Raw genomic sequence first — 12,138 nt, 5'->3', positions numbered from 1 at the left:
ATTTTTTTTTCGTTTGTTATTATGTAAATTAACGCTATTCTTAGCTGATGTGTTGTTAACATGTTTGTTTAAACAATACTCAAGATTCTTCCTAGAAGTCCTTTAAGATATTAAACTTCTGGTAGTATTCGCAAATATCGCAATAAGACAATATGAAAAACTTTGGCCAATCAGCATTGACGAAGCGCGAGAAAATTAATTGCATCGCTTCCAAGCTATGTTACACTCCACGCCGCTAGATGCCACTACTGCGCGTAGGTACACGCCACACCGCCAGGTTCGCTGGCATCTCGTGTCTCGCGTTTTTCTTGTCAGTTTCCCATATTGTCCCTATTACAATATTTGGTATTAGCCTTTGGGCAGCTACGGTTTGGTTTGCTGACCAACTGCTAAACAGAGTGACTTAAACTTTAGAACAGACGCCATCTCCATAGAATAATGCCTCTATGCGGTTTTGGATGTTCCGCTGAACGCTGAATTACAGCTGTCATAGTCCTTGCCTAAACAATTAGAAACGATTATAACTGTTGTATTATCAATCGATTATGTATCATTTTTACTCTTAGGTAATTTATTTCTACTGTACTTCCCTGTAATATTACTGTTATGAGTAGGGACTGGAAAAATTCGCGGTTTGAATGACCTCTAGGATGGACTCCACGATCCTCTATGTACGCGGGAATATTACACCAGTGGCCTATTTCATAAAACTACAAGTCTACAGGTTACAAGTAACTTTGCTAGTACCTTGTAAAAACTTTGATAATGTTGTTTCATAAAGCTACAAGTAAATACTTGTAGTTACAAGTGAAATGCTACAAGTTACAAGTTAATTTTACAAGTAAATAAATGTTTTTGTTTCATAAACAAACTTGTAGCTTGCAAGCATTTGTAACTTGTGAGAAATTGCTACTAGTGTCAATACATAGGTAGAATATTGTGTAAGTCCAATTATATTAGTTGTAAATCATTAATAAGTCTATGCTTGTGTATAGAATGATATAACATCTTAGAATACAATGGATATTATTATATTTACCGATTCTGATGAAGATGATATAGATATTGAGGTTATGAGGCGACCACGCAATTTTAGAGAGAGAGAGTGAACATAATTGACATAATTAACATATTTGAGTATAACGAAAGGTTCCGCATGAGTGCTGTTAAACTAGAGGAGCAAGTACAAGATATAGGTCATCTATTGGATCACCCTACACGAAAAAATAAATCGTTACCTGCAAGGGAACAAATATTTGTCTCTCTACATTTGTTGGGAAATGGCGGACAGCACCATGCAGTTGGAGATATGCGTGGTATTTCCAAAGCAACAGTACACAGATGTATCAAAACATTTGTAAATGCTGTCAATGAAATCATTTTTATCAGCATACACTTCACAACTATAACCTACAAATTCGTTACATAATAAAAACACGAACAATAAACAGCTGACTCGTAAACTTGTAGGTATGTGTTACAAGTGCACCAACTTCTACAAGTCAAGCAACTTTCTTTGTGAAACACTTCAGATTCACACTTGTAAGAAATTCCCTTGTAACTTGTAGACTTGTAGTTTTATGAAATAGGCCACAGCTCATTGGTTACTGACTCGACACCTGCTAACTGGGATGCTTATGATTCGATACTTCTTACGTTGAGGGTCATTCATTGGCTCACAGTCCTTCAGGCAAACTGTGTTCCAATCACTGAAGTGGCAATAAGTTACACGCACTTGGATTCTAGCCTATCGCGAAATGAACCCGCGAATTTTTCCTGGCTCTAGTTATGAGTCTTTCGGGGGGCGAGGTTTTCTATTTTACTTCACATCCTCTTTTTTATTTGCCGATTTTAATTAATGTTTGGCAAGTGATAATCAAGTTGTGTTACACTCAGTATGAACAGAACGATGTTGTTTTTAAGATTATTGATGATTAACAACAGTATACGTTATACGGCATTTGGTAGGAGTGATTTCGTGAATGGAACAAAAGTTCCATGGAACGTAAATGTGTAACAACCACGGTGCGGCCATCTGTGGAGGATGGTGCGAACCAAAGTTCACAAAGACAAAGGGAAACTGTATTAACTGTTTAATGAATTTCAACAAGATTGGCAGTATTTTTATAAGATTCCTTAAAAAAAAAAAAAAATCATGTTCAAAGTAGGGGTTTAGTATTTTTCGCTTTTATCGGAGCCGATTCATTATATGGTTTAACCTTTCGCTCTGCAAATCGAATGATCCGACAGTCGACACAGCTGCTCCGACAACGAATTCTAGTGGCGGGAGCGGAAACTACGTGTGATTCGCGTCACAAATGTAGTTGAAATCCCAAGTATTGTAAATTCATCACGCTCTGCATTATTTTAAAGAATTCAACGTTAAATTTCTTGTTCGAGTTTCGTATTACGTGTGCATTTGCAACATAACACTTGAATTTGCTCGTTACCGAGGTTAGATATTACCATTGATATTACCATTGAATATATATAATGTATAGAAGTCGCGAGCCCAGGTTAAATTTTCTGTCCCTTCGAAAATCCAAGACCAACGATTCAAATTACCCGGCAGGTCTTATCAGTATCGTTAGGCGACCTTGAAGAGGAGCTTCCCTTACCGTCGTTTGAGAATGATGAAATCCCAAAAGAAGCTAGCCACGGAAATCACTGAATGATGGGATTCTGTACCCGAGTGAAGTGAAAATTAGCTATTAAAACTGTATTGGGCCAATAGTCAGTGTTCCGTTCAAAATATGGTTTTATTTTAAAAGTAAAATACTTATTTAAACTATATTTCGCGTTTGTACAAATTTACTTTTAGATATTGGCAAGGAAAATCAACATACCTTAAACAACCTTCTCTTATTCAACGTTATCTATTAAGTAGTAAAAGGGGTAGATATTATTTTTAAAAATAAAAAAATGGAACCCACTAAGTCAGTGGCAAGATATATATAAATTCAATAATAAAATACGCATATTAAATTTTTTTGTATTTAACTTTTTTCGGAAATAAAAATTAAGGATGATTTTGGTTTAATTGGTTTACGTATATTGCTATATTTTCTAAATCACATAGAAAAGGGAAAAGAGTACATCAGTGAAAATTCAAAAATTTAGTTTAAGTAATACTAGCCATACCAAAAAATCAATATGCGAGATAAGAAATTTGGTAACTGCTCTACATTTCAAATAAAAATGCATTGGTTTCATGAATACTGAAATGTATGCGTAATAAAGCATATTATGTTATTATCCTAAGCATGTCTATAACTAAAACAATTACAGTAATTTAAAACGATGGCAGTCTTAACATACAATAAGTGCGCGATTCTTAGTTTATATTTTAATTGGCTTCTTCGTCAGATGGAAAAGAGTTAAGATTTCATCAAGGAAAAATATATTCTCAAAGTCACTAAACCGGGAGATAGAAAATAAGGTAGGTACTTAATTTTAAATAAAAGTTAAAATAGGCTTACGCTAAACCAACTAAAAATAAATCGTAAAAATATTTTTATTTATTAAATATGTCCTATACTTGACAGTTCTTTGTGTATAATTCTTCAAAAATCTTTGGAATTTAATACATACTTTTCTTAAAATGGTAGAATATCAGCAATACCCGGAAATTACGTGAGCAAAGCCACGGGTTATTAGATATACTTTTACTATAAAATAAAAACAACTATACATTTATAGTTCACGAATGTGATATTTTGTTTATTGCTTCACAACATTCATTTGCCAGTCTGAAATTTCATCGTACCACTTGTCAGAAATGTCACCAAAAATGAGAGATTTTTTTTGACGAATTTCAATTACGAGGAAACCTTTCGCAAGATTTTTTTCTTCGCAGTAGTCACTGGGACACCATTAATTTAAATCCACTGAGATATAAAATTGTATGTATAATGATTTGTTTTTGTATATTTATATAACTTCCCAACCAATTTTTAATGATTTTCATGTGAATAAAAACTTGTAAAGCAATTTAATTAACTGTGTCATAATTATTCTGATTAGATGGAAGTACAAACTTTTCATCCGTAATATACGATGATAAAATATATTTATTATTGCAAAATAATATTCACTGTTCAAATGCAAATTTAAATAGATTATTCATACATGTTTCCTGCTAATTAATGGTTTAACATAATAATTGTTAGTATAAAATCCTTTTTCTCTTGTGTTAAAATGGGTTGCTAAAATGAGGAATTATAAATATATCACCTACTAAGTCCGTGCACAGAATTACACAAAACAGCAATGTAGATAATCTTTTTTGGTAGTTTCTAATTTTCTGCCCTGAATAACATGAATTTGGTTAAATTCATACCAAAGTGAATTTTTTGAACAACTTAAATTGATGTCATAAATAAATATTTATTTTATATTAAAAATCCACAAACTGTTTTTAAAATATAATATTTATCACGCCAGATGGAATAATAAACAAAAAATAGCTCTTATATGTTGTCTGTGTTTAAATAATTGTATTATATTTCATGGAAATAATATTAACCTTTCGGTTATTAAAAGAAAATATATTTGTATTCAAAATACTTGCGCATCGTTTTTACGAGCATAACTTGTGTATCTAACCTCAAAACAAGGAATATAAAGAGTGGCAACTAAATGCTATAACAAAAACTCTTATTTTCTTTGGAGATCCGGGAAATGTGCGTTATTTATAAGCAACTTAACATAGTAAATCGTTAACTTTTCAGATCTATGTTGGCAAAATTGATTTTTTTAGTGGTCATTCGTTACTGGGAATATTCACCTTATAACGTTTAAGATTATTTATTTTGAATTACGAAACAACCAAAACATTATGTAAAAATGCTTCATCTTATGTTAAAAAAATTATAAACTGCATAGCCACAAAGTATGACATCATACCATTAGTTTCAGTTACTAATAACATTACGTGCACGCGTTTGAACAGTCATCGCAGCCATAGTTGTTTCATAGCTACCAAAATCATTCAACGTTGTCAAGAATTATTCCAAATTATGTTTAGCCATTTTACTCAATGCGCCACTCCGTTAACACAACATTTTATAAATTCTGAACTACGAATGTCAGTATTTTTTTTTTTTTTTTTTACGTTATTACGTTTAAGAAATTTCTGTAGTTTTCTTATAATTAAAACTTAAATTTTGATGTTGGCATCTTTTAACCGCACTTTTTTTTTCGGTGGCCGTACTCCTCCAATTCAGTTGCGCCCGTCCGTATCTAAGCGCTCGGATTTCAACAAAAGGCACCGCCTCTCGATAGAGTGAGACAGAGAATTACGCGCATGACCTTGAAAAAAGCGACGCTACAGCGCTCTGGCGTGGAAGCTGGTAACTACGAGTACCCTCTTGTGGAAAGAAGAGCTGTCTAGCGGCGGAGCTAACAACTACCACAGTTTTGGATCCGAAAATTGGAATAATAAATCCTATCCCCTCGCGACTTCTATAAGTTTGCCACCCGTGTCGCCTCGCACGGACATTCCTCCCCCTTCCCCCTCCCCAACCCACACCCTCTTCATCCCTACCCCTCCCCTTCCGATTTCAGTCACTTGGTCACGGGAGTTAGTCATGGCGAAAACGTCTGCCATGGCTGGCCAATCCCCTCCTAGCACATGATGCACGTGACCTTTTCTGCATGGTTAAAAACCGCATGTATAGAGCGTATAGGGCTTGCCCTGAGACGCACTTAGAGTCTTCCCTACCTAGACCCCTCCCTTACACACACAGTTTTAACTTAGGTTAGGAAAAAAAAAACGTCGTACACGTCATTTGCGTGTATAGCTGGACCCACAATGATCTGTCTCATTCGTCTGTCTCCCGTCCGTCCGTCTGTCACCCGTCAGTCAGCCACCCATGTGACCTTCAGCCAATCAGATGTCGCGGAAAATTCCATCTGTCCATCCGTTCATAACCTTGCCAAGCTTTAACTATCGAAGGACCGATGAAATGACCTCCAAAGATTCCTATTGCCGGCAGCCTTAACCAACATAATTTTTTTTTTAAGTTTGTTAAATTGTTTAGCTGCTTTAATTAAATGTTTGTAACTTACGTTAAAACAGTTTTTTTTAACAGAAAATACTGTAATAAATATCAGATCAAAAAAGAAGTGTTAAATGATTTATTACATGCTTAACTTTCATGATCGTTAGTTTAATATTCCTGTGAAAGATAAAAATTTTCACCGGTATTTGAGTCTTCTGGTCACTTGGCGACAAAGAATTGGAAAGGTATTTTACGGACGGGCGGATCATTGTGAATCGCTCGGCTCGTTGACGGACGGACGGATGGACGGATGGCACATGGACGCGACTGATCATTGTGAGCCCATCTTAATTTCGGGGCCAAAGCTGTTTGGCAGAGAAGGCAGTTCCATAGGGGGCAGCTTTCAGAAGAGGGTAAAATATGTACTGGATAAAATGACTTGTGATGTGATTTTTTGGGCCAATTTTTATTTTAAAACACATACCAAAGGCGTATTGTATAGGAGTTAATAACTTAGTCTGGATCTAATATCTAGACTAAGTTTTTAGTATACAGATATCAGGTTCCGTTCGCCCAGGGTGTTATTGGAAAAGGAATGTTCCAGACCTGCAGCTCCCCTCTTTCCCCACCTTTAAAAAGTCATTCCGGTATCCGCCCCCAGTTAAGTGGTCGGATATTCCTCGCTTCCCGCCACTGTAATTAGGATTCTGTTCCCGCCTGGGTCGAACCTCGGGATTTTCCTCGAGTAGGGAAAACATGGCGGACGTTGTCGTGTGCCAGTGGTTACATGCCGAGTACCACTCCCCGCTTCTTAAATAGTCTCCATCACCACTTCACTCCTCGGCGTATCTAATAACATCTAGTGCTGACGAGACATTAAGCCCTAATTACATAATTAATTCCTGTGTAATTACGAGTGAGGCTGTAGGCATTTGTGTTCTTGATGAGGGGAGGCGAACAAACACATTGCTGCAGGTTGGTTTTACAGCCAACCCTTCCTTTTTTTTCCTTCTTCTCCGCTCTGCCGGAGAACAGAAAACACATCATCCTTTTACTGTCGCCCTCCTTCTGGCCACACCTCCCCTCCCCCCTTTACGGCGGGATCTCCATGCACCCTCATAAAGCGCTGTTCCCCCCCCCCCCCCCCCCCCAATCCTTCCACCAGGGGATGTTGAAACGGTTCAAGTGTGGCTATTGTTGCCGGCAGTCCCGGGGATCAATAGCGCCGCTCCCAGTTCTTTCGAAAGTCGCGCACAGTGCTCTGAACAAGTTTTGACTATTGCCCCTCATTCGCTCCCCCCTCACCATACCACATGCCGTCATTTCTTTTCAACTTGCGAACTGGTGATACGTTCCCGTGCTAGTTCGGAAGTTTTGAAGACGCTTTAGATTTTTTCTTCAGGGATTTGAGTCTGAAATCAATCTTCAAAACGAACGATTAAGTAGGTACTCGTGATTATATCTCGGGTATTTTCCAAAACTTGCTGGTTCAAACTCGGTCAGTACACAGTACCTAGATAGTGAATGGGGGGGGGGGGGGGGAGTGTCTTGTAAAGCCCATTCTTAGTTTACAGGCAGTGTTTCTCCCCTCTCACAGCCTGTCGCTTTTTTTAAAATGTAGTTCCAAAATCACTAAAATCACATTGTAGTTTGCTAAGAATAATATGTTAATATCGAAATTTTAAATTTTATTTGTCATTTTATCATTTTATCCCGTGATAGCCTAGCACGCGTGTATCCTATAAAATTCGCGGTAAGGACCTTGTAAACAATTAATGATGATTGTTTTCTCTCTCTGAGATTTGAGTCGAGGTCACCATTTTCAACTCCGTGTGGAGTGACGAGGTAATCGTATTTTTGGTGGCGGTGAGATCTTTTGCCCTGGAAAACATTAATCTTTAAAAATGTTTAATTAGCTTACTTTGGCGGATACAAGACAAAACAAAAATGGAAATTGAGGAAGAAATGTAGACATCATTTTCCTCTCGGATGAAAGAAAACACGACGTAAGAAGTAATTAATATTTTTTCAGCCCTTGGAAGCGATTTTAATTAAAACGAAATTATTTTAAATCCCTTTGATTCTTCATGCTCTTCATTGTTTTTAATTTGAAAATTGTATTAGTTTTCTTTTCACTTTGTTGTAAAATAGTATATTTTGATTCTAATAATAAAAACGAATGCGCTACAAAACGAATTTTAATTTATTCAAAAACATATTTTTGCCATAGGTGTAAACACCTCTTAGGTAGGCCATGAAAGAGCTTGACTAATCAAGGAGACGTTTAATATTGCATTTTGATCCACTATATATATATTTTTTTTCGAACGAACTGCTGGCCGAATGTGTTCATGATTCTCCAGCCACCCGTAATTGTCAGTTTGGAAGATTTGAATTTTCTTTGTTTACCTTACTGTCCGACTATGCTTGACGCACACACTATCGGTAACAAAATAGCGGTGATTGTTGCATTGTTAACTTTTATAAATTAAAGTATCGTGGTCGTTTGTGTAATGGCTGATGTTTCTCTCTTTCCAGGTCTTTGCTAATCCCCAAACAACCACGGATGCTGTTTTTAGGGTGAGTGTTCATTTCTGTCATATAAATTAAGTTGTCTTATTTAGTAAAAAAAAAAAAAAAAGTCGGTAGGAGGAATCTATCAGTGGCGCGGTGTTTGAAATTGGAACTTATGGTGTCATTTTGAGAGTCATTCTGGTGATAATTCGATAGTTTTCCTCCGTAATAGATTTTTTTATTTTAACTTGATTCACCGCCTAGGGCAATTAGGGTTGGATTCCCGCCGAGGTAAAAAAAATGCGAGTGGAAAATGTGGCGGACGTTGCCATGAGCTGTTGGAGGTTTTCTGAGCATGGGTACTTCCGCTTTCCTCGCCGAATGCATTCCGTGGCTGCTCCTTCCCGCCATTCCACTCCTTGTCAGTCTCTGATGACCTTGAAAACAGTATCTATCTCCCCCCCCCCCCCCCCCAAATAAAGAAAGTGGCGCAAAAGCATTTATATCAAGGGGAAGATGTAGGACCCTAACTATTCCATCATATAGTTTCAAGTTTGTTTTAGACCATAAATGTTTTTATCGTTAAATATTGAAAAATGGGCCTTTTTAAAACGCAGCGCATAAATTAACGGGATGCCTAAATTTATCCGCGATTACATAGTAGCTGCAAATAGTTTCCTCTGTGAAGTCATTGGCGTTTAGCATTGAATTAATTTTTGAGGACTACTACGACCATAGTAATACTGGCACTACACAATATTATATATTCTAGAAAAACATCTTGATATATCACCTCCGTTTTAAAGAACAAAAATGTTCATTACTAAGCGATTGAAAACTACACTGTCATGTTTTTTTTTTTTTTTTTTTTTTTAATCTTACAAGGATAGTGCTTGGAAACTCGGTTGCAACGATATCACTCGTAAAATGGCAAGACAGAGCTTCGTTCCATTTGTAGTTTTACAAAGCTCTGCCTTGAGGTTTTACAAGTGATATCGTTGACAACTGAGTTTCATAGGATTTTCCTTGTAAAAGTACCAAAATGTTTTTACAGTGTACGAACTAAAAAAAAAAAAACTGATGCAACCAAAACGGAATCTTTCGGTTCCTGTTAATATCCCATTTATGATGAAATGTTTCAAATATGGGACTATTGGGAGCTTTTAGAACCCAGAAAACTAATTGGAAGTGTGTACCAACACCACTAATCAGGCAAACCAGTTTTAAACAAGAACATTGTCATGATATGGAAAATAGCAATAAATGCTTTGCTTTTATGGTGGAGTATCCGTAGAAGTTGTAGATAAAAAAAAATTGGTTGTCTGTAAAGTCGGTTTACGGACGATAGTTTAACGTGACGTCATAACAAAACATTGATGAAATGATTGCATACTTTTATGAATAAAATTGAATCATTTTTATTGAATTATCACTATTTTGTATGGATACAAAGAAGGAGTGAAATGAAATCTACAATTTAATTGATAAATTTACTTTTATTTGCACTCATTAATTCAAATATGTTTATTACTTTAACGAAGAGATTATTTTAACTATAACTTTTATACATGTTTGCTATTTAACTTATTCCAATCTGTGTTATTCTGTTAATGATAGGACGATGATAGGAAAAGTAGGAAACGAATGGGAGTGTTTCAAGTTTAATGAGCCTCGAAAAAGTCAAATCGATGGTTGTTCCAATCGAGTGGAAGAGAGATAGATGTGGCGCAAGCGTACAATGAGCGTAACGGAATACAGCGTAACGGGACAATGTGCGTAACGGGACAATGTGCTTAACGGGACACTTTTTCGTGCGTGCAGCCGGCGTTCATCGATTTATTAGACGTCACGTCAGTAAATGGCACAAAAATGCAGTTACCTAACATGGCAGACGAAGCCAAGTCTAAATGCGACGTCTCCGTAGCGAGCACCAACTACATTCCTCGACACGAATCAAAACTTGACACGTGACATCACTTTTTGGTCCGCAACTTTATCAACACTTTACGTTTTTATTGTGTAACGGAACGTTTATGCCTTTTATCGTTGTAACGTAACAAGTGCGATGATCAAATCCCGGCATATTATATTTTTTACGTTTTTATTGTGTAACGGAACGTTTATGCCTTTTATCGTTGTAACGTAACAAGTGCGATGATCAAATCCCGGCATATTATATTTTTGATGTATTTCAAGAACAATTTACTTCAAATTCGAATATCATAATGTCTCGACCAACAACACAAACCATTACCATGCTTTGATTGTTTGTCGGTATAATACTACAGTGGGTTCCGAACGGGTAGTTACCACAACAACGCCGAACGTACAATAACGCCGAATACCATAACGCAGAATGCCAAATTGACCGCAACGCCGAAAGCTAGAAAACTGCTGTGTTTCACAACGCCGATATACAGTAACGCCGAAAAATGTTGCTGCGGGGAGGGGGGGGGGCCACAGGAGCAAAATGAAAAACAACTGAGTGAATGTGTGTGTTTCTTAAATGTATCTTAACGCCGAAATACCACAACCTAACCTAACCTAACCTAACCTAACCTAACCTAACCTTACCTAACCTAACCTTTGGGGCAGTCCTGCAATGACATTTTTCGGCGTTAATGTATTTCGGCGTTGTGGTAATTCGGCGTTGTGGTAATTCGGCGTTGTGGTAATTCGGCGTTGTGGTACACAGCAGTTTTCTAGCTGTCGGCGTTGTAGTCAATTTGGCATTCGGCGTTATGGTTTTCGGCGTTATTGTGCGTTCGGCGTTGTGGTATTTCGGCGTTGTGGTGCGTCCCCGATCCCCCCAACTGGGCTAGTTTGCACAGTGCTCGTGAACTTGCCATGCCAGGGTGTTGTGGTCGAAGCCGTGACCTTTGCTCCTTTATCGGGACACTGACCTTCTGTCCCGCAATAAAACTTAATTACCGAGTAGGTGTTAACTTTACGAATGCAGACGTTGCATCATGGGCTGCCGCTTCATCGCCGATTCCTTTATCGGCATCCAGTCGGCCGTGATCGTCAAGGCGACGCAGATGCTGAACTGGAAAAATACCCGATGCCTTTAAAGGGGCCCGCAGGGGGGGTGTATCTGTGTCTGCGAGGCGGTACGATAAGTGCGACGCTTGCTGGTGCTTCTCAATTGGCGCGTGGTCTTCTCGTTTTGCATAGGGCGTTTGTGTGATTTGAGCTTTAACCATGACGCATTATATGGCGGATAAATTAAGATAAATGTGCAATGCAAGGCCCTTAAGGGGCCCGCCTCGTCAGGGGTGTATGTGTGTTAGTTTGGCGGGATGATAAGTGCGACGCTCGCTGGTATTTCTTGTCGCCTCTAAGCGCAAGGCTCTGAACTGGCGCGCAGTCTTCTCGTCGTCACAGGATAGCTGTGAAATTTAACGGTGACCGCAACATTATATGGCCGATAGATGAAGATAAAGGTGTAATGCAAGTCCCTTAAGTGCTTTTAATAATCTGTACTGGTTGTTTTACGCCTAAAAATTACTCCGAAACATGCGTTTTAGCCATTTTAAATCTTCTATAAATACGGTTTAAAAACATGATCCAAAATTAAAAGTACTTTTCGAGCCTCAGAGAACTCTTAAATGCTTTTCGTAAA

At 37.6% G+C, this 12,138-nt stretch overlaps 1 protein-coding gene across 4 annotated transcripts in view; it reads left to right on the top strand.

Annotated features, from left to right (window-relative positions):
* LOC134534884 (SH3 and multiple ankyrin repeat domains protein 1) overlaps nucleotides 1-12,138 on the top strand; it is a 476,867-nt gene that overhangs the window by 342,412 nt on the left and 122,317 nt on the right. For 3 of the 4 annotated variants that reach the window (XM_063373548.1, XM_063373547.1, XM_063373549.1), the window contains exon 4: nucleotides 8,541-8,582. The exons of the other annotated variant lie outside the window; for it this stretch is intronic. The gene's annotated coding sequence lies outside the window, so the exon portion shown is untranslated. The remainder of the gene's footprint in view (nucleotides 1-8,540; nucleotides 8,583-12,138) is intronic. 4 annotated transcript variants of the gene reach the window in all.

This window comes from Bacillus rossius, chromosome 8 (genome assembly GCF_032445375.1).
Source record: "Bacillus rossius redtenbacheri isolate Brsri chromosome 8, Brsri_v3, whole genome shotgun sequence".
NCBI classification, from domain to species: Eukaryota; Metazoa; Arthropoda; class Insecta; order Phasmatodea; family Bacillidae; genus Bacillus; species Bacillus rossius.
This window is presented reverse-complemented; position numbering and strand designations above follow the sequence as displayed.